This window comes from Macaca nemestrina, unplaced genomic scaffold, assembly GCF_043159975.1.
Source record: "Macaca nemestrina isolate mMacNem1 unplaced genomic scaffold, mMacNem.hap1 Scaffold_48, whole genome shotgun sequence".
Classification (NCBI taxonomy): domain Eukaryota; kingdom Metazoa; phylum Chordata; class Mammalia; order Primates; family Cercopithecidae; genus Macaca; species Macaca nemestrina.
The window spans coordinates 94,700-109,163 of NW_027257678.1; the positions used below are offsets into that span (position 1 = coordinate 94,700).

The following is a 14,464-nucleotide window of genomic DNA, read 5'->3' on the forward strand; positions in this document are numbered from 1 at the left end:
GCATCTCTTCACAGAACAGCAGGAGAGAGAATGAGAGCCAAGTGAAGGAGGAAGCCCCTTATAAAACCATTGGATCTCATGAGAACTCGATTACTATCATGAGAACAGCATCAGGGAAACTGCCCCCATGATTCAATTACCTCCTACCGGGTCCCTCCCATGACATGTGGGGATTATGGGATTACAATTCAAGATGAGATTTGGATGGGGACACAAAGCTAAACCATATCAATATCCAACACCCACAGATTCTCAGAGAAGTAAGATTACCTTTAGACTATATTATTGATGTACTCTGCCTAACCAAATCAGTTGGAACTCTTTCGGTTACAAGTGACAGAAAACCCAACTCAAGTTGGATTAAGCAAAGAGGGAATTTGCTGGCTTATGTGACTCAATAGTCCTGGGCTAGGGTTAAGTGTCAGGCGCAACGTAATGTGGGGGTTAAACAATATTATTAGTATTCAGCACAGCTCTGTTCTTCCCATGTGTTGACTTTGTTCTCAGACAGTATCTCCCTTCGGGGTCAGAAGGCAGCTGCTGCATCTCAGCTTAAAATCACGTAGTGAAAAGGGAGCTGAATACAACCAGTGCCCACCCCGGGAGCTGGGAGGTGAGGGGTGGAAGGAAATCCACGCAGTGCATATGGCTGAGGGTGAGGGAGGCATGGACCCTGAAGAAAATGCAAGGTATTAAACTTTTCTCTTTTAGAAGAAAGGTAAATCCTCTAACAGTCCTGCCCCCTAAAAAAAAATCACTATATCTCAAACTTAACTTTTGATAGGACCCACTTATGTTACTTGATAGAAGAGAAACTCAGAGAACAGGCCTTTGTTACTTTCTCAGGAAGCCGAGTTACAAGTTGAACGTGGACATCCTCCTTTGTTTTTATACCATTTATTTTCAACCTAACAGAATTTCCTTGAAATATTCTGGTATTTGCTGGGCACCCTTACCCAGCTACCAGTACCAATCCAGACTTACCCTATTTTTATGGATGTTCTATCATTTCATTGAGATTGGGAGGAAGGGCCATGTCACCCTAAAAACTGAGTCTACCGTTTTTCACTCATTCAACTTTGAAACACAGCTTGTCTTGCTGTTTGCAGTTGTGAGGGAGTGAGAAATGTAACATTTTTTTGCAAAACGTTTCAAATACTGGAGACTCAGTAACATCCCATTTCTGGCAACCCCTAGGGGAAAGGAGGAAGCAGTAATGAGCAAAACCCTCCTGGGGAAAAGAGCACAGGAGATGGAGTGTGAGTGGTTACTCCTCAGTGACGCAGGGTCCGAGCAAGTCAGGGCTTCTGAGGGAGGCTGCTGCCAAGGGCTCTGACTTGCCTGCCCCATGGGCCAAGGCTTGCCTTAGCCACGATAGTTTACTATGCCCAGACAAAAAGGAAATACACGAACAGAGAGCATGTCAAGTTTATGGCCACCGCCAAGAATAAGAGCCAGAATCCCCCAGTCAGGCTTCTCCTTGACCTTTCAGCTTTCATGAGGGTGGAGCCAGGCCAGGTGAACCAACCTGAGCACCTCTGTGTACAAGCCTGTGGTTTGCTTGGGAAAGTGAGTGCTTGCAAGGGCTGCTTATGGCTCCTCAGCCTGAATGAGGATGCCCATTGTAAGAGAGCTGTGTGTATGCTGTGAGTCTGCCCATCCAGGTTTGCAGGCAGAAGATATGTATGCCTTCTTTGGAGGAGGTGGAGGCTGGACATGGCTTTCTCCAAACTGTTTTACTTTATTTTTTCCTGTGATGTCCGTCCAGCCAGTCTGCATAGCATCTGCCCTTTCCAGTCAAGAGGCTTGCTGGAGAAGATACTGAGGGGCCACATAATGAGAGCGGAGCCACACAGTATCACTTAGAGCTTAAGGACAGTCAGCACCTCTGGGCTTAGACTAGATAGAACGCATTACCTGATACAACAGAAGAGAAACTCATGGAAGTTTCATAAATTAAGTTGAAATTCATAAATTAATTTATGAATTTGACTGAGCCTAACCCCTTACCATACCTTGCCCACTTTCAGGCAGACCATGCACCAACATGGGGAGGCAGGCACTGGAATACAGAAAGGTTTGCTGAGGCCGTTTGATGTGCAGAACATCCAAAGGATAAGCTTTGGGCCCTGATTCCTTTGCTAACTAGGTGGGTGGCATTGGGTAACTTTCTTTCTCTCTATGGGCCACATTCTCCTCAATAGTAAAATAGGTAATGGTCAAAATGATTTTCATGGCCTTGTATAATTCTCACGCTAAGATAGGACAGTGCATAAAAACTCATAGTTACCTAAATCACCATTCTATGAGGAAACAGGAAAATGTGGCACCATTGCAAGTTCTCTTTCTCCCCCTAGGACCATTGCACAATGCTAGAAGTGATGTCTGCCTCCCATGATAGAGTGAGCACCTCCCTGATGGGGCTGGGCATGGCATGGGGCTGTACATCAGCATGGAGGCCTGGGCTCCCTTTGTACTGGCAAAACACCCGAGGTTCACTTGGATTCAGGGACCATCCCTAACCTGTCACCATGTGGGAGGTACCACATGGAAGACACAGACATATAGAAAATATAGTCTCCACCCTCAGTATTTCTAGCTAATCTGAGCTTCTTCTAGTTACTCAATGTTTCTCCTTTTTCTTGTTTACTTCTAAACTTTGCACATGCTGTGGCCTCAGCCTGAAATGCTCTCTTTGTCGCCCTGTTATGAGGACTGCTGTGTACAGCTGTGGAAATTTCATGCTGCATAATTCTAGGTCTATTTACATAAATGTATATGGTGCCCTCAGAGATGTGCAGTGTACAACTTATACAACTGCACAGCATGGCTCCAACTGCCACCTCCACCCCATTTCCCTTTTGTGGGTGTAGCTCATACTCATCTCAGTCTTCAGCTTAGTCATTACATTTCCTTTCCTTCTGACCATCTTTGTTTCTTCCTTCTTTCCCTCTCTTTCTTCCTGTCTCTCACATTTATTGACCACCTACTTTGTGCCAGGACCTGTGCTAGGAGCTGTGTATACAACTGTAACAAAAGAGAGTCCCTGCTCTTGTGAAACATTTATATTGTTCTTCCTCCAGGAAGCCTTCCCTGACTGCACCATAATTGTATCAGGTGCCTGCTGACCCATGAACAGCTCTCACCTGGGGACCTTGTGCCCTAGAATATAGGGCCTCTGGTGTGAAGGAAATCTGAGGGTAGGAGGGGCTGGGGGAGACTGAGTTGGCGCTCCATTCTTTCCAATTTCCTGTACTTACGAGTGCCCTGGGGCATTTACGAAACTCATTAGTAAAGCAGCAATTAATGTGGGACCCAGAGTGTGGCTTCTTCCTGCCAGGGAGGCCACAAAGTTCCAGAACGTCCCAGGGAGGAATGGGGCACAACCCAGGCCTGCCTCCTGGGGCTGCAAAACAATCCCCGATGAGTCCTCTCCAGGGGAGGGTGCAGTCACCTGCAAGGAGGCAGCTGAGCTGAGGGTGTTCTCCAGGAGGCTTAAAATTGCCGGGCTCCTTCCACAAATGCCTTCCCAACACTGTTTAGGGTGGTGAATGCCAGGAAACTAGTGAATCTGAGCTTAGGGAATTAATTGTTGATGAAATAATGTGAACAGTGTGCTTCCTGTTCATCGGTCTCTATGGAAATTAATTAGCCCCACTTGGCAGCAAATAGGATTGAATTTTCAACTTAATTTACGAATTTGGCAAAACTATCTATGGGAAGTCTTGCCTGGAGGACCTTCCATGGCTGCTTCATGTCCCAACAGGCCTTGCCTTTCATAGAAGACATGACTGCTTTAAGAGAGTCCCAACCAGAGAAGAGGATGATGGAGGAGGCAAGAGGGGAAGGTACGATTGAACACAGGCTTTGATTGTGAGGCTCCAGCCAGACCCATGCTTCCTCCTGCCTTCCTGCCTCAACCTTCCCTGGTGGACCCCTCACCAGATGAAGGTTTGTTAGCTGAGCTGGGAAATGATGACTCAGAGCAACGGGGCTGACTTTCAGGCAAGGCCTGAGTTTGGTTTTAGTTATGCTGTGCTGTGTGCATGAACTAAAATTGCGGGATGATGTGAAAGAAAAATACATCTAATGAGAAGTGTGCTTTTTGGATTTTATTTTTAGTTCAATATGATTTTATTTAAATATGTGTATAGCTGAAGGAGGGACGTGATCTTTTTGTTAAATGAAACCAATTTTCACAGTATATATTTGGCCATTTTAACTTTGTAGTGAATAATAACAGAAAAGGAAGTTTCTGCTCAAGATCCTCACTCCAGCATACTCAACCAGATTCCTGGCAAGATGACACATTTCCTGGTCTGAGGCTCACAGCCAATCCTCTCACCCAAGTGGAACACCAACTCTCCTCCAGGCACACACACACACACATCTTATTTTCACTACTCTACACAGGGCCCTGAGAATCCTTAATTTTAAAGTTGGGAAAAACGTGAAAGGATTCCTTAACTCATTGTCTGCGACAAATCCAACTACCTGTTAACTCTTAACAATTGGAAGTATAAAATACTTGAAATTTACAAGATGCTCCATTTAATGGAACAACTCAAATGCTAAAAAGTTAGGTCAAGTAACATGCTTTAATATTTTTAAATGTTACTTAAAACTTATTGAGACAAGATAGCAGCACATTCTTGGTACTATAAACTCCTACTGATGACTGCTGCTTGATGGCCAAAAACATTTGAAACAGAGAAAAAACCACACTGGATACAATAATGTCTGCAGGGAATGTCATGTTTTACATTTTGTTAACTGAAATTAAACCTGACAACAAACCAAAGATCTATACAACCGACACCCATGTCATTTTAAATGATGAGGTAGATTGTTTCCTATTCAGTAAAGTGAAGATAACAAAAAAATCCATACAACTTCCAAATCCTCTTAAAAAAAAGTTTGGCTCCGTCTAAAAAAAAAAAAAAGAAAAAAAGTTTGGGTTATAGTTACTTTCACAAACAGACATTCATAAACTATAAGGTGGAGATGTCATACTCAGGCAGGTTCTGTACTTGATGTATTCATCAGTCTTGGGTCAATCAACTCTCTCCAAAATACAGTGATCTTGCTCTCCTGTGTCAGTGTACTCCACTACCTCAGTTCCATTTTCATTGTGATAACCCAAATCAAATTGCCCAGGTTCTCTCAAGGCAGGTAAGGATGAAAGAATCTCTATATCTACTTGATGGGTCTCTGAATTGTGGCTTAATATTCTTCCTTCCTTGCAGTCAGAGACATCAGGAGGGTAACTGGATGTTAGTTCCAAAAGCTTAAATGCAATCTTTTCTCCAACTTGAGGGGCAGCTGCTAACAGTGGTAACAGACTATAGTCCTTCTTGTGTGTCTCTACCAGATTCTGGATAATAGCAGATGAATTTGTTACCACGTCATTTAATTGCTGTTGCCTCTGGTTATCAGTGCTTCTATTTACAACACAGGAAACAGGATGCCCTCATCCTCAACCTCTCCCCAGTATGCCCCGTCCCTTAGCTCCCTTCCAAGAAAAAAGTGTTCTCTCCTCTACATCATCCTCTTCCTAAACTACTGGGGAGAGACACACTGGGAGAAGGACCAGGAGCCTGTCCACCACTATTTGGGCCAGAACGCCTCTATCCAGAAGCACCTGCAGTCTGTAATGACAGCCCTGGGCCTGGACAACCTCTTCCTGCAAAAAGGCCTGCTGTCTTTAAGAAACTCGCAGCACACTCCAGGGTGCTCGATGACATCAAGCATTGGTCATCTGACTCTGAACTAGAGTCTGAACTAGAAGATGTTGTTCCAGAGGTCTTGCCCTTGCTAGGGGTAAGGCAAAAGCCAGGTTTTATACCAGTTTGTCTGCAGTTGTATTTTTGGTAGAGGGTCCTTCCTTCGATAACTCAGTTGGTAATTTCTCTGAGGAATTTCTAGCCTCCAAAGTGACTTTACTGGGACCATCACTATAGATTCATCACAAGACTCAGATGCCAAGGAGGAAATGGGACTCTCTTTTGAGCAAACGCTTACAATACCTTTCCTTTTGGCTTTAACAAGGCTGTTTCTAGCAGAACTTTTTGGAGAACTACATCTCTGATTGGCCCAGTCTTTTACTGCCTGTATTTTAGGAGACTTGAGATTCTTGGCCTTTTTTTTATATTCACATTTCTCCTTTTTCTTTGGGGATTTTCTTTTGGTCTCTTCGTTATCATCACCCACGGTGCCACAGGTTGTTTTCTTTTTTCTTTCTTTTCTTTTTTTTTTTTTTTTTTTTGCTGACAGTCTGATCTGTGACAGCTTCTGGTTCCAGATCCAAGACCTTCTCATTATTGTTATTGTTCTCTTGCCTCTTCCAATGCTTCTTTGAATATTTGTAATCTGGTTCAGTTTCTTCATCTTCCTCTAACTGAAATGCCCCTTCTTTGCTTTTCTAAGAGATAAATTAGTCTCCCATTACTGATGACTACAGGATTCTCAGCGGCTCCTCTCTCTTCTAATTTAACTCTGAGGCAGTCGTTGTCTCTCACCAGGCGCGTGCTCTCGGTGGCGGGCAGGAGGCCCCCCTCCAGGTAGAGGCTTAGGAGGGCCCCAGAACTGAAGCCGAAGCGCTGGTGGATGAGACTAATGAGATCTGTGATGACTCCGCATCTGTTCAAGTCGACCAGAAGCCAGAAGGCCGTACAGTGCGGGGTAACTGGCAGTGGATAATCAGATTGAAACCGTAGCCTAACGATCTTGGAAGCTGCCATCTTGCTTGGTGCTCAGCGGAAGTCGAGAGATATTTTGGACTATTTTTAAATTGAGTTTGGAGGCTGGGGGGCATCTTCTTGAGTCTGGAGAGACTAATGTGAGGAATCGGCTCCTATGGGGCATGAATTAGAGCCTCGATCCTATATGCCCCTGAGTGGAACCCAGAATAGCTGCTGGCTCTCGCGAGTGAGCAGTCAGCCCTTGTCACCATGCGGGTCAGGCTCTCTGATTGGAGCTAGTATGTTCAGGAATCCCAATCAGGCATCCCTGCTGGGCAGTCAAAAATCCTGTGTAGGCCGGGTGCGGTGGCTCATGCCTGTTATCCCAGCACTTTGGGAGGCCGAGGCGGGTGGATTGCCTGAGGTCAGGGGCTCGAGACCAGCCTGGCCAACGTGGTGAAATTCCATCTCTACTGAAAATACAAACATTAGCCGGGCGTGGTGGCAGGTGCCTGTAATCCCAGCTACTCAGGGGGGCCAAGGCAGGAGATTTGCTTGAACCCAGGAGGCAGAGGTTACAGTGAGCTGAGATCGTGCCATCGCACTCCAGCTTGGGGAACAAGAGCGAGACTTTGTCTCAAAAAAAAAAAAATCCTATGTAGACCACCACTAAGCAGTGACTCCAACTTCTCCAGTCTTGGCTTATGTGACAGAGTGTGTGAATGCCTATCTGTGTGGTGTACATGCCTTTTTTTACAGCCCCTCAGTCTAGGCCAACCCCACTCCACTCATCGGCACATTCTCAGGCCTCCCTGGAGGCCACTGGGGAACTGTCCAGCCTCCTCCCCACCCCAGTGAGTCATGAGTGACCTCCACCCGCATCCCCACTTGGGAAATTTTCTAAATTGCCTCCTCTCTCAGCTCTCATCATACGTTAGTTTTTCTTCCTTCTCAAAGCTTCTCTGAAAGCAATTTTCACCTCCTGTCTCATTTTCCTTCTCCTGACCAGCATTGGTATGTTCTGTGTCCCCAGCCCCATCTCCAAGAGGATTGTCCAGCCCAACTGTGGTCGTTGGCGGGGGCCAGGGTTCAGCCCTGATGTCCTGCCCCATCCCCCTGGCTCCCCACCCAGTTTGGGGGCCCCCTGGTCCCCCTCTCCACTGTTCCTCCCCCAGGGCACTAAGGCACAGTACCTGGCAGCCAAGGCCCTAAAGAAGCAGTCGTGGCAATTCCACACCAAGTACATGATGTGGTTCCAGAGGCACAAGGAGCCCAAGACCATCACTGACCAGTTCGAGCAGGTGACGGCCCCGCCCCCTCTCTTCCCGCTGCTAGGGTTGGGGTAGAGTCCCCAGGCTCCAGGCAGCCCTGGCTGGCCTCTGCGCCCTCGCCTCCACCTTTCAGCCGGCGCAGTCCCTCAGCCTGACCATGTTCTCCTCCCTCGGGCTGTCTGCTCAGCCTGGAACACTGCCCTCTCATCCTCCATTTGGCCAGCTCCTAGGCCTCCTGTGGGTCTTAACCCGAATGTCCCTTCCTCAAAGACACCTTCCTGGTGCCGCCCAGCCTGGTGCCTCCCCCTTGCAGTGCTGGGCACACTCGCTTGGGTGTGGGATTTTCCCGGTATGTCTCCCTGTACCAGGCTGTGGGCTCTGCTGCCCAGGGACCTTGATGGCCCCCCTTTCACCTCCAGGTCCCAGCACCCAGCAGGGCAGGGGGTCAGTGGGGAAACTATTTTTTTTTTTAATGGGCTTCTCAAGTTTTAATACTGGGAAATTCCTGTTTCTTGCAAACACTCTGGAGCCAGCCTACCTGGGTTTGAGCCCAGTCTAGCTGGGTGACTCTGGGCAAGTCACTCGAACCTCTGTGTCTCAATTTCCTTATCTGTAAAAACGGGGGGAAGAAGACCTACCTAATGCAGTTGTTATGAAGATTAAATGAGTCAATAACGTGTAAGTACTTAATGGTGACTGCTACATAGTCAGTGTCATGGATTTTTTTTTTCCAAATTACTTTTAGTTGGTGTGTTCTACAGTGACTTTTTTTCCCACCAAATACTTCCCTGAAGCCGAGCCCCTTCATGGGGATGAAGTATTACAAGGTTCTTGTCCTCAGAGAACTCAGTCCCCTCTCCTAGTTCTCCCAGGTTGCCATTTTTGAAGCATTTAAGACATTCATTCAGAACCTAGCTCCTCTCCCACTGTGTCCTCAGACATTAACTACAGACTTCCTGTCCTTTCCTGGTTTGGCCCAAAACCATCCTCCAAGTTAGTACATTTCAGGCCATCCAGTCATTAAGAAATTCCCACACCACTGCCGTCACCAATAAAATGTCCCTGCAGAGTGCTTGGATTTAGACTCTGAGCCTGTTCCATTCTCTAGAACAAGGGTGACAGTACCCGCTGCCTGGAGGTCTTTGTGAAGATTAAATGCTAGGCTGTGCATCCCGTCCTCACACGTGAGAGGTGCTCAAAAGCCGCAGCCCTCGAGAAAACGAAGGCTGTGCACTCACACCTGGGGCTGGGGCTGGGGCCCTGTTCTGGCAGCTGGCTTCGGTGGAACCTCTGCGGCCCCCTCCGTTTCCTCCTCGCTGAAGTGGCATGATAACATTTCCTACCCAAGAAGAACCTTCTGAGGGTGGAATGAGAGTGTGCATGCAGGGCAGTTGGCCTGGCGCCTGACACACCTACAGCCCTAAGAACTGTCCCCTTTGTCTGTCGGTCCAGCCCAGATCCCAGACCACCTCCTCATCCACTCACTGACCGCCTTCTCCCCCAGCCAGGGCACCTACATCTACTTTGACTATGAGAAGTGGGGCCAGCGGAAGAAGGAAGCCTTCACCTTTGAGTACCGCTCCCTGGAGGACCAGGACCTCCAGTGACACCGGCCCCTCCCTCTACCCACCCCCTTCCCCCCGCATGCTGATCCCCCTGCCCAGGTGAGGGCCCTGCCCTGGAAGACTGGAGGGAGGCCCCAGGCCACCGGGCATTCCCCTCTCCCAGGAAGCAGGGAGGGGGCCGGGAGGTTTTCCTCTCAGCCCCACCCTGGGGGCCCGGGGGCGAGGGCTGCCCCCTCCTCCCCTCCCCAGTGAGGGACATTTTTTGGTAAACCTATTTTCATTTTGGAAAATATTTATGAATAAATAGTTTTATATGATGGCTGGCAGCAGCGGCCTCTCCTGTACCCCCCTCAGGAGTCAATGAGCAAAGTGAGGGGCCTGCTGGCGGGGGCGCCGGGCCAGCTGGGGGTTGAATTGGGAGTTGTACCGCCGCCTCTGGTCATCTGTCTCTTCTTCCGGCTGACCCTCCTGTAGTGCCCAGCCTTGGACCCGGGCCAGCACCGCCTCTGCCCGAGCCCTCTCAGTTTCTTCCCTCCGAAGACGTTCAGCTCGAAGCTGGTCCAGGGATGGAGGCCTGCGGGGAGAGGAGTGAGGTCAGAAAGCTGGTAGCTCCTAGGAGGCCATTCCCCCAACCTCTCCCATAGAGGGAGCTGCCGCCTGGAAGCCCTGCTGCATCAAGTACGTCCCAGCCTCAGCTCTCAGGCCTTCTGGAAGAAGCCACTTGGTGCTGGGGCACCATGGGCACGTCTCTGGCCTTCCCTTCTGTGGACTTTGGTCCTCCCCAGTCTTTAAAATCTGATGCTCCTCCAGGTCAAGAAAGCAAAATGAGCAGCCCCCTGGCCCTCTCTGGGCCTCAGTTTCCCTTTCTAGAGAAAAGAGTACAGGCAGTGTACCCCCTCTAGACCAGGGGTACAGCATCCTGGAGACAAGCCTGCTTTTACTGTCTTAACCCAGCAGTTCTCAAACTGTTTGGTCTCAGGACCCCTTTATACTCTTTAAAACTGAGGACCCTAAGAGCTTTTGTTTAAATAGATTCTATCTGTTAATATACTGCAAATCAGAAGTGAAAACTAAGAAAGTTTGGACACAAGCATCTGTGCTATTAGCCATCAGAACGAGGGTGTCTTCTCATCACACAGCCTCTGGAAACCTGCACTATGTGCCTGAGAATGTGAGTAAAAAAGGCCAACAGTGTTAGGAAAATAGGCTTGATACCACAGCACCCCGGGAAAGGGTGGCAGGACCCCTAGGGCTTCCTGGACCACATGCTGAGAACCACTTCACCTAGCCTGCCTTTCACCGAGTCCCTGGTTGTCCTGACCAGAGACCCTGCAGTGCCCATGCTGGGCTGCTGCCAAGCCCTGAAAGTCTGGGCCCTGGTCTGCTGAGGAGGGGTCTTCCTTCTTACTCTTCGGGTCATTGCTTCTCAGACCCCTCCTTCTTTTCCTTTCTGCTGCAATTGCCTTCACCACTGTGCTGTCTCTTCTTCCCCAGATGCTTCTGCATCTCCCGCAGAGGGTCCAGACAGCTCTTGATCTTCTCCTCTGGGGCTGGGCCAGGCGGGGGGCCCCCTCGCTCTGGGGGTAGCTGGTACCAAGGGGGTTGAGTCTGTGCCTCCGCTGCACTCTGGCCCAGGTATGTCAGGATGCCCAGAGCTTTCTCTTGCCTCTCCTGAGAGGGCCAGGAAATACAAGAGATGGGATACAATCTTTCAAGGTGTCAGGTGTGTCTCCCTGACATAGGAATCTAAGCAAACAGGTACCTAAGGCTTGTCATGAACCAGTTGTACCAGGTGCTGGGGATGGAAGACACCAACAGAGGCCAAGTTCCCCCTGGGGGGACAGTGGCAGGTACAGTAACAACAGGGGAAGGAGGGGACAAGTGGAGCCACTTGAGTGTTCAAAGGCAGGCATCTTTGCAGAGAGACTTGAAGAGAAGCCTGAAGGGATCAAGCAAAGCAGAGGAGCCATGGGTGGGGTCAGCAAGTCCAGAGACAGCAGGCGAGTGACAAGAGCTCATGTACCTGTGTTTTTTGAGATGCAGTCTCACTCTGTTGTCCAGGCTCAAGTGCAGTGGCACCATCTCAGCTCACTGCAACCTCTTCCTCCCAGGTTCAAGCAATCCTCCTGCCTCAGCCCCCCTAGTTGCTAAGATTACAGGCACGCACCACCATGCCCGGCTAATTTTTGTATTTTTAATAGAGATGGAGTTTTGCTATGTTTGGCCAGGCTGGTCTTGAACTCCTGACCTCAGGTGATCCATCCACCTTGGCCTCCCAATGTTCTGGGATTACAGGTGTGAGCCACCGTGCACGACCACTGACGTACTTTTTACACTTGATCTTAGCCAAAAGGCAGAGGTGACTGATTCGGTTTTTTTTTGTTTTTGTTTTTGTTTTTGAGATGGGGTCTCGCTCTGTCACCCGGGCTGGAGTGCAGTGGCACAATCTCAGCTCACTGCAACTTCCACCTCCCGGGTCAAGCGATTCTCCTGCTTCAGCCTCCAGGTAGCTGGGATTACAGGTGTGCACCACCACACTTGGCTTATTTTTTTGTATTTTTAGAGATACCATGTTGACCACGCTGGTCTTGAACTGCTGACCTCAGGTGATCCACCCGCCTCAGCCTCCCGAAGTGCTGGGATTACAGGCATGAGCCACAGCTGGCTGATTTACATTTTTAAAGCCCATCAGGTTTCAGACCCCTCCAGTTTGGAGAACTGAGCAGTTTGCCTAGCAGCTGGGGACCTCTAGCATCTACCTCCAAGCCCTGCGGGTGCCCAGATGGCAACACTTCTTAAGTGTCATGCTTTGGTATGGTTCTAAATTCTGTGTGTTCGTTCTCGTTTGACCTTGATCACAAGCAGTGGCTAAAGTGCCCTCTCCCCCTAACTCAATTCATGGCTCCTCTAATGAAGTGGGTGAGGCCAGCTTACTTTCTCCTGTCGCTTTTCTTCCTCCTACTCTTTATTGCCTCTGATCACTCCTTTCCCTTCCTCCGGCAGCTCCCGAAACAGGTCCACAGGGCCAGAACTTGGGGCTCCCGCCTCTGCTGCTTCAAGCTCAGGCAGTGAGTTCTGATGTCTGGCTTTCTTTCATAGGAATTCTGTACGGGCCTGGGGAGAAAGTTATAGGCAGGGCATTCAGAACCTAGAGATAATTCAAGAACTGTGAGTCTGGTGCCCACCACAGAAAACGGCAGTTCAGGGTGCTGGGTTTATAAGAAAGGGAGCACTAGATGCCTAAAAGAGGCACCTGTCCTAGCTGGGGGTGAGGGTAGGCAGATGAGGCAACGCCCGCGTTTTGTAAACTGCCTTTCAAATAGTAAACGACCGGTCATCAAGGATGGCTGGGAGGAGGTCCCTGGCCTAAACCAAAGGGGTTCCTAACCTCAAGTGAGACAATTAAAACAGCCATAAAGGTAGACCAAACTGCATTAGGCCAGACGATCTGAATTCTAGCCATGGCTCCAAGTCACTACCCCATGTCTACTGCTGAAGCCCTGTCCCCCGCCTTCAGGACGCGGATTTCAAACAGTGCTCAGCAGCCTATTGAGATTCTAAAAACCCAGACTACCTCCCACCCACTGTGGAGGATCAGACTAGCTAAGGAACTGAAAGTTGGGTGTACACCAAACAGATTTAAGGAGCCATACAGAAAGCCCATGTTTGTGTGTATGTGTCTAGGGGGCGGTGCAGGAAAGGGCTCGCCCGATGGCGTGGAGCCTGGCTGTCCCCTTCTCCTTGAATGTGCCTTTCCCTCACTGAAGCCATCTAACTTCGTGCAACGGTGATGACAGTGCCCCTCTAAGAACGAACAGTGCCTATTGGGGATTCCGCAAGTCAGGCGCTCTGCATGTAGTTAGCATACAATAGGTGCTCAATAAATAGGCTGTGCAGGCAAACTAAAAAGTGATCCGAATTTCCTTGAACTGTCCAAGCGCTCATGTATTCATTAAATGTTTTTAAGCTTCTCTTTTGTGCTAGACACTGTTCCAGCCATGCGAAATACATCAGTGCGGGGAAACTAAGACGAAGGCGAGATCAAGGGAGGTTTCGTGGAAGTGGGCACAAGGTTTGCAGGGCAACGTCCTCGAAAACGGGATCGGCGCCTGGTCCCGAATTTCACACGGGGCACACTTAGCCTGCGCAACGCCTCAGCTTCCGGCCCCCAACCGCGGCGCGCGCGCGCTGGGCTCCGGAGGTCCGCCCGGCCGGCCTCCAAGCTTACCTCTTGCTGAGCGAGCAGCACCCTCCGCTCACGCTCCTTCTCCTCCTCCTGAGCCTGGGCCTCGTCACGCCGCACGCGGGCGACATTGTCCTTGTTCCGGACGTGCCAGCTCTTCTTAGGCAAGATATTCATGGCATCGTAGCTGTCCAGGGACTGGCACGCCCGCCTCTTTGCACTTCTGATTGGCGAGAGGATGCCCCCCTTCCTCTTGTCCCTTCTTCGACCACAGATTGGTTCCGAATTAGTTGGTACGACCACCTGGCCTGTAACGACAGGTGATTGGCTGAGACGTCCTTTTCACAGGGAATGTTAGGCGTTCGGCTCGTGGTGTCCCCTAGCAACCGCCTTTTATCACAGATCTGAACCAATCATAAGTTGGCCCGCCCCTGATGCTACCAGATGCGGCCGTCGATTGGTCGACATGACCGACAAGTCTCCTTGCGGAAGAGCGCTCCGCACCGACGAACATGCCCATACATTTGATTGGCTGCTGCCCTGCGGTAGCCCTGCCCCCACCTTCAGGACACAGATTTCAAAGCGCGCTCAGCAACCTCGGCTGTATTTATTGATACAAGAAAGATCACCCGAGAGTCAGGGACGTGGCGGCGAAGGGCCCTGGAAATCTCCAGGTACCAAAACTGGAAGGGCGTGGAGTCTTCTCCAGTTCTCCTAGTTTACAGATGTTGTGACCTAGGCTTACAATGGGCCTGGGGTCTGAAA

At 49.6% G+C, this 14,464-nt stretch overlaps 2 pseudogenes; both read right to left on the reverse strand.

The window, feature by feature from the left end:
- Positions 1 to 5,013: 5,013 nt before the first annotated feature.
- On the reverse strand, positions 5,014 to 7,019 carry LOC139361413 (coilin pseudogene; annotated as a pseudogene).
- A 1,450-nt stretch (positions 7,020 to 8,469) lies between these two features.
- LOC139361412 (leukocyte receptor cluster member 1-like) lies at positions 8,470 to 14,112 on the reverse strand (annotated as a pseudogene).
- Between the last annotated feature and the right edge of the window lie 352 nt (positions 14,113 to 14,464).